Raw genomic sequence first — 6453 nt, forward strand, 5'->3', positions numbered from 1 at the left:
AAACAGTCGTGATGGTGATGAGTGTTTAGCAGTGAAGGAGCAACGAGCTGATTGGCCGAAGCAGAGCGGAGTGAACGGGCGGGGGTGTAACGTGTGACCAGGTCCTGGATGTAGACTGGACCGGATCCGTTCACAGCCCGGTACCAAGTACCAATGTTCTGAAGCGGATGCAGCTCTCAGCCTCCACTTTTGGGAGCAAGTGTGTATTTGTGTCTGTGTGAGTGTGTGTCGGTATATGCGTCTGTTTTTGTGTGTCCACATCAGAATGCAACATCATGATTTAACTATTAATTTATAGTAACGGTTTAGGACAGGAGACGTCATTACAAAATAAATGTTTATTTAAGGGAGGGGGAGGCGGAGTCAGGGGGCTCGCTGGATCTGGTCTGCAGCCTGAGGACGACACAGGAAATGATGCAGTTAGTGAAGATGACGGAGGAAGAGAAAAGATTTAATCATCAAACTGGGGAATGAAAAGAAATTCTAACTTTTCTAACGAGAAAATGTCCTTATTTAAACATGGATTAAATGTGAGGTAGAAAGTGAGGAAAACAACTTCACCAAATAAGATAGGAAATCAGAAATTTATTAAATTAGGAATTGACAAATCTTTTCATCATGTGACGGCGTCCGTTCGTCATGGGTTCACCGGCTGGATGCATCCCAGGAAACTTCTCTAAACAGATTCCCCCCCCACCCCCAAAATCAAATCTAATAATTTCAGTTTTGTGTTCAGATGACAACTTTTAATTAATAAAAAACCCACTGCTCAAGCCAATCAGAATCGAGCATCAGAAAGTGTGAAACTGAGAAATATCTCGCTGCCTCCTGCTGAAGAAAAAGATCAGAGAACCAGACTGAAGATGACTCAGCTGCAAAACTGCCACGACTCAGTAGAAATGCAGACTCACCCATCAGGTCCACCGTGTGGATCCAGCTGGTCAGCGGCAGGAGGTGGAGAAGCAGGAGCAGGAGGTGGAGGAGCAGGAGTAGGTGGAGGTGGAGGAGGAGCAGGAGGAGCAGGAGCAGGATGTGGAGAAGCAGGAGCAGGGGAAGGAGGACTCAAAACCTCTAATCTCTCTCTATATAAATGATATCAGAAGTTATTGATGATTCCAGTGCTCAACAATTGAGGAGCAGGAGGTGGAGGTGGAGGAAGAGCAGGAGGTGGATGACGGTGATCCTCCTAGGAACATGTAGGAAGAAGTATTAATGTATATTTATCACTTCAACTTGATCTCTTATATTATTACATATCTGTCAGGATTTAGGGGAGGAGTAGGACCCAGACGCAGAGTTTAAAACAAGTTAATTTTTAATTAAACAAGTTTAACAGACACAAAACAAAACATAAACACTAACGGGAGAAACTAAAACACAAGGAAGCTTACACAGAGGATCCAGAGGTGCAGAGTCACTGGAGGACAGGACAGGCCCTCCTGGTCGTCCTCTCCCTCTCTCCCTCCCTCTCTCCCTGCTCTTCCTCCTCCTCTCCTTCTCTCTCTCTCTCCCTCTCGATATCCGAGTCTGTATTCCTTTCCTCCCTGTGTCCAACAGCAGCAGGACGAGGCGTCCCACTCTGCTCACTGGTGTTGTTGTGGGTTTCTTGAATGGTGTCGACGGCGATGTCTCTGATGTCCAACATCAGCCTCCTGCCTCCTCTTCACCTTCTTCCTCGTCCAGTCACTGCATCCAGCAGATGTCTCCGGAGCAGCCTCCTGCGTCCTGAACACAACAGCAGCATCAGATACAGGCTGGTACATCCTCCACTACTATTGCCACCTCCTTTATTTAGCCTGTTTTTAGAGTGAATTGGACAGTTTAGTCTCCCCCTGTGTACCTGCGTCGCGGCCCTGTGGAACGCAGCCTCCTGCCTCCTGCCTCCTGCCTCCTGTGCCTTTTCCTCGACTTGCTGATCCACTGAGTTGAAAATTTATAATAACGTTTTTTTTTTTAAATGGCGGAATGAAGGATTCAACTGGAGAAACGACCTCCTCTTGTTGCTGACTGGCCGTTTAGGGAGGAATGTAACCCTAAGTGTCTCAGTGATGCATTCAAAGGAAACCATGAGTCCTGGTCGCTCTCCCTCCCTCCCTCCCTCTCCCTCCCTCTCCCTCCCTCTCAGTCGTTGTCTCACTCTCACGCTCCATAGTTTTTCTTCCTGACATTTTTACGTCATACGGTGACCGGCGTTTCTTTTATATAGTGTCTGACAGCAGCGCCCCTGCTGGAGGACTGTGCTCATGACCTCTTTAAAGGGACAGTTTTTTAACATGGGAGTCAATGGGACTCTCTGCTCCTTACAGACAGGCGTAGCAGCCACCCAGTGAACTGCAGCTTTTTACATTTCCGTACTGGCCTCATGGCTCAGCCCAAGATGGCGCCACTTGGTTTGAATACAACTTTATTAAAAGTTTTAAATCAACACTTACCTTTTCTGTAGTCTGCGGTTTCCTGAGGGTCCCCGGTCCTGAGGAGGTCCCTTCTCCGCTCTCTCTCTCTCGCCTCCTCCTCTCTGGGCCGGTCTCTCCTCAGCTCTCTCTCTCTAGATCGATATTCCCGCTCCCTTTCTATTCCTCGTCTTCTTGGCGCATTTGGCGGACCTGCCGCTGCACCCAGCTCCGCTCTGAGGAGCACCGGCCGTCTGAGGAGCAGCCTCCTCCTCCCCTTCCTGCTGGAGGAGGAGTCAAATCAAATTGTATTTGTATAGACAATATTCCCAAACCACAATTTGTCTCATAGGGCTTTAACATGGTGAGACATCCTCTGTCCTTAACCCTCAACAAGAGTCAGGACATGCTACTAAAAACACTTTTAACATGTAAAACTACGTAGAAACCTCAGACACATGTGAGGATCCGTCTCCCAGGACGGACACAAATGCAACAGATGTTTTTATATTCTTTAACACTACTCTTCCAGTCTAGGAGATTTTCAACAGTTGCTGGAGCGCCACTTCCTTTCTAGTTTTCTTGATATTTGTTTCAACTCATTTGTCTTGGAATTATACCACGGAGCTAATTTACTTTGTTTGACGTTTTTCTTTTTTAGAGGCGCTATTGAGTCTAATGTTAATCGTAATGAGTCTGCAGAGCTATCTACGAGGTGGTCAATCTCAATGGAGCTCGGGTTTTTAAAGAAATTGTTGTTTATATATCGACGGATAATACGGGTTTAAATGTAATCGGAATTATTTCTTTAAATGTAGCTACAGCACTATCAGGTAGACATCTAGAAAATGAGTTTATTAGTGGCATATATTCAGATAATGAAGAATCTAAGGTTAGCAAAGAAAAAAGGTAGAAAAGTAACAGTTTGAAACACTCACCACACTCACTCCCTAGAGCGCAAGAGAGAGAGAGATTAAACTTGAATCTAAACCTGAATCTAATCTAAACCTGAACCTTAAAGGAACCAGAAGCTACTGAGCTTTTAGCGTTTTGTGAACGAGCTGCAGATTATATCAGATTATTCTTCTTTCTGATCCTTTTCATTCAGGATCAGAGGTTTTGTGTTTTGCATTAAAATGGTTTTGTTTGGTGAATGAATGAAATCAACTGATAAAGAATTAAAAATAATTGTATTGATCTGCTGTCAGGCTGTTTATATTGAGACATATTGATCAGATGTAGAATTTCATTACGAGCACAAGCTTTTCCTTATAAGTCAGTTAGGGATTCTGGGTTTGTATAAAACGTCCTCGGGTCAGTTTTCTATTAAATATTGTAAAATGTATATGAAACAGTTTCCTCCATCGACTCTTCTTCATACTGTAAATGTCTCATTCACTTTTCTTCTGCTTGTTTCCATCATGTCAAAGTGATGATTTTGTTCTTTTACCTGCACCAAGGACGAGATGTTTCCACCAGTTTGTTTGAAGAGGAAAGAAACGCTGAGTCATGATTCCAGTGAAGTCGGTGGAAGGATGTTTATTGAGCATTAAAGCAGAGACAAGTAGAAACAGAACTTTTCTCTCTGAGATGTTTTTCTTCTTGTTACATCTGGTTTGTCACAGAGGAAATGATCCATGTGTTTGACTCATAGACTGAATATAAAGGCTTTGACTGGGATGTGCTGCTGTTATACTGCAGCGCCACCTGTGGGTCAAAAGTCCAGAGTTTTGATCTTTTGTGTCAAAGACAAAACTCATTTTAAACTCAAAGTGATTTCAATGTGTTTAACTTTATGTTGAACTTAATCAATTTGTGACGTGAATCCAGGAACTTTAAGATCATAAACAAACATCTACACAGAATGTGGTTCTACACACATGGAGACAGACTGAGGGACAAAGGTGGACAATGATAAAGACAAACTTAAACACACTGCATGTGACTCTTTATAGAGGGTTTATATATTCTGCTTGTGTTGTGTCATTTCAATAAACACATGCTTCATGTGAATAAACACAATCATGGCAGGAAGGTTGCTGGTTTGAATCCGGTTCAGATGGGTCTTCCTGTGTGGAGTCTGCATGTTCTCCACATGTTTTCTCCAGGTGCTCCGGCTTCATCTCACAAACACATGCAGATTAGGGGTTGTGTAGATTGGAGACTACACACAAGCTGCTGCTGCTTCAGCCTCTGGATCCTCAGGACACAGCTCAGCCTCCGTCCACACACACTGTCCTCTTCACACTCAGCTCCACCAGGCCCCCTCCCACCTGTTGAGAGAAGAAGACATCAGTGTCACAGAGACTCACTTCATCAGCTGTGAGTCAGTGATGCAGCTCATCCAGTAGAAAGAGCAGCAGGGACTTCAGTCCTGTTCAGAGGTGGAGCAGCTTCCTCTCTGCTTCATGTTCACGTGTTGGAATGAACACGCTAAGAGCTCAGTGTGTGTCCTCTGCATGTCAAAGTGCAGAGTGGACACCTGAGAGGTGGATTTACTGCTGTTACAGGTGAAGACATGTTTCACTGTGTGTTGATGAACATCTGCTTCTGACAAACTGGGACCAGATGAGACAGATGGACCTCAGCAGAGGTTCTGCTCTGTAGAAAGAGCTCCTGGTTACCATGGTGATGAGGAGAGGCTTCAGTCCCACTGATCTCAGAGCTGTGACAAAGATCCACCTGATCAGTTCTTCACTGATGAAGTGAGAGGACAGACTGTCTCAGATCAGATGAAGACGTCTCTGTCCCTCGTGTGAGGCTGTCAGCTGTGGTCCAGCTTCACTTCCTGTTCACATGAAAACAACAACAACTGTCGTCTTCACGTCAACTCAATCACATGATCCCAAGCAGCTTGTGGCTCGTCTGATTGGCCGACTGTTGTCTCTCTGTGTCTCTGTCCAATCCTGACGTCTGTCCTCATTGTCCTCTCACAGCTTCACTGAGGAAACACTGAGACCTGAACTACAAAGACACTTCAACACGTCCAGGAGATCTTTCTGAGATCAGCTCAACTGAACCTGACAGACACAGTCAGGCTGAGGACACACACTGTCTCTGAGGACACACACTGTCTCATTGTCTCTGAGGACACACACTGTCTCTGAGGACACACACTGTCTCACTGTCTCTGAGGACACACACTGTCTCACTGACTCTGAGGACACACACTGTCTCACTGACTCTGAGGACACACACTGTCTCACTGTCTCTGAGGACACACAGTGTCTCACTGTCTCTGAGGACACACAGTGTCTCACTGTCTCTGAGGACACACACTGTCTCACTGACTCTGAAGACACACACTGTCTCACTGACTGGGTGGACACACACTGTCTCACTGACTCTAAGGACACACACTGTCTCACTGTCTCTGAGGACACACACTGTCTCACTGTATCTGAGGACACACACTGTCTCACTGTCTCTGAGAACACACACTGTCCCACTGTCTCTGAAGACACACACTGTCTCACTGTCTCTGAGGACACACACTGTCTCACTGACTGGGAGGACACACACTGTCTCACTGTCTCTGAGGACACACACTGTCTCACTGTCTCTGAGGACACACACTGTCTCACTGTCTCTGAGGACACACACTGTCTCACTGACTCTGAAGACACACACTGTCTCACTGACTGGGAGGACACACACTGTCTCACTGTCTCTGAGGACACACACTGTCTCACTGTCTCTGAGGACAAACACTGTCTCACTGTCTCTGAGGACACACACTGTCTCTGAGGACACACACTGTCTCACTGACTCTAAGGACACACACTGTCTCACTGTCTCTGAGGACACACACTGTCTCACTGTCTCTGAGGACACACAATGCCTCTGAGGACCCACACTGTCTCTGAGGACACACACTGTCTCACTGTCCCTGAGGACACACACTGTCTCACTGTCTCTCAGGACACACACTTGGACCTGTCTCCAGGAAGCTGACTGAGGACACTGGTGTTGTGGGGACAGGATGAGTCTGGAGACATTGAGATGTTCTGGGTGAGTTAGAGATCAACTGAACCAACCAGACGTTGATTTAAACTTCCCTCAT

General features: G+C 45.9%; 1 long non-coding RNA gene across 1 annotated transcript in view; it reads right to left on the reverse strand.

Moving 5' to 3' along the window:
• Positions 1 to 3913: 3913 nt before the first annotated feature.
• The window catches only part of LOC133011116 (uncharacterized), a 3092-nt gene continuing 552 nt past the window's right edge, over positions 3914 to 6453 (reverse strand). The window contains exon 2 of the long non-coding RNA XR_009680718.1: positions 3914 to 4663. This is a non-coding gene — a long non-coding RNA (uncharacterized LOC133011116). The remainder of the gene's footprint in view (positions 4664 to 6453) is intronic.

This window comes from Limanda limanda, chromosome 1 (assembly GCF_963576545.1).
Source record: "Limanda limanda chromosome 1, fLimLim1.1, whole genome shotgun sequence".
Classification (NCBI taxonomy): domain Eukaryota; kingdom Metazoa; phylum Chordata; class Actinopteri; order Pleuronectiformes; family Pleuronectidae; genus Limanda; species Limanda limanda.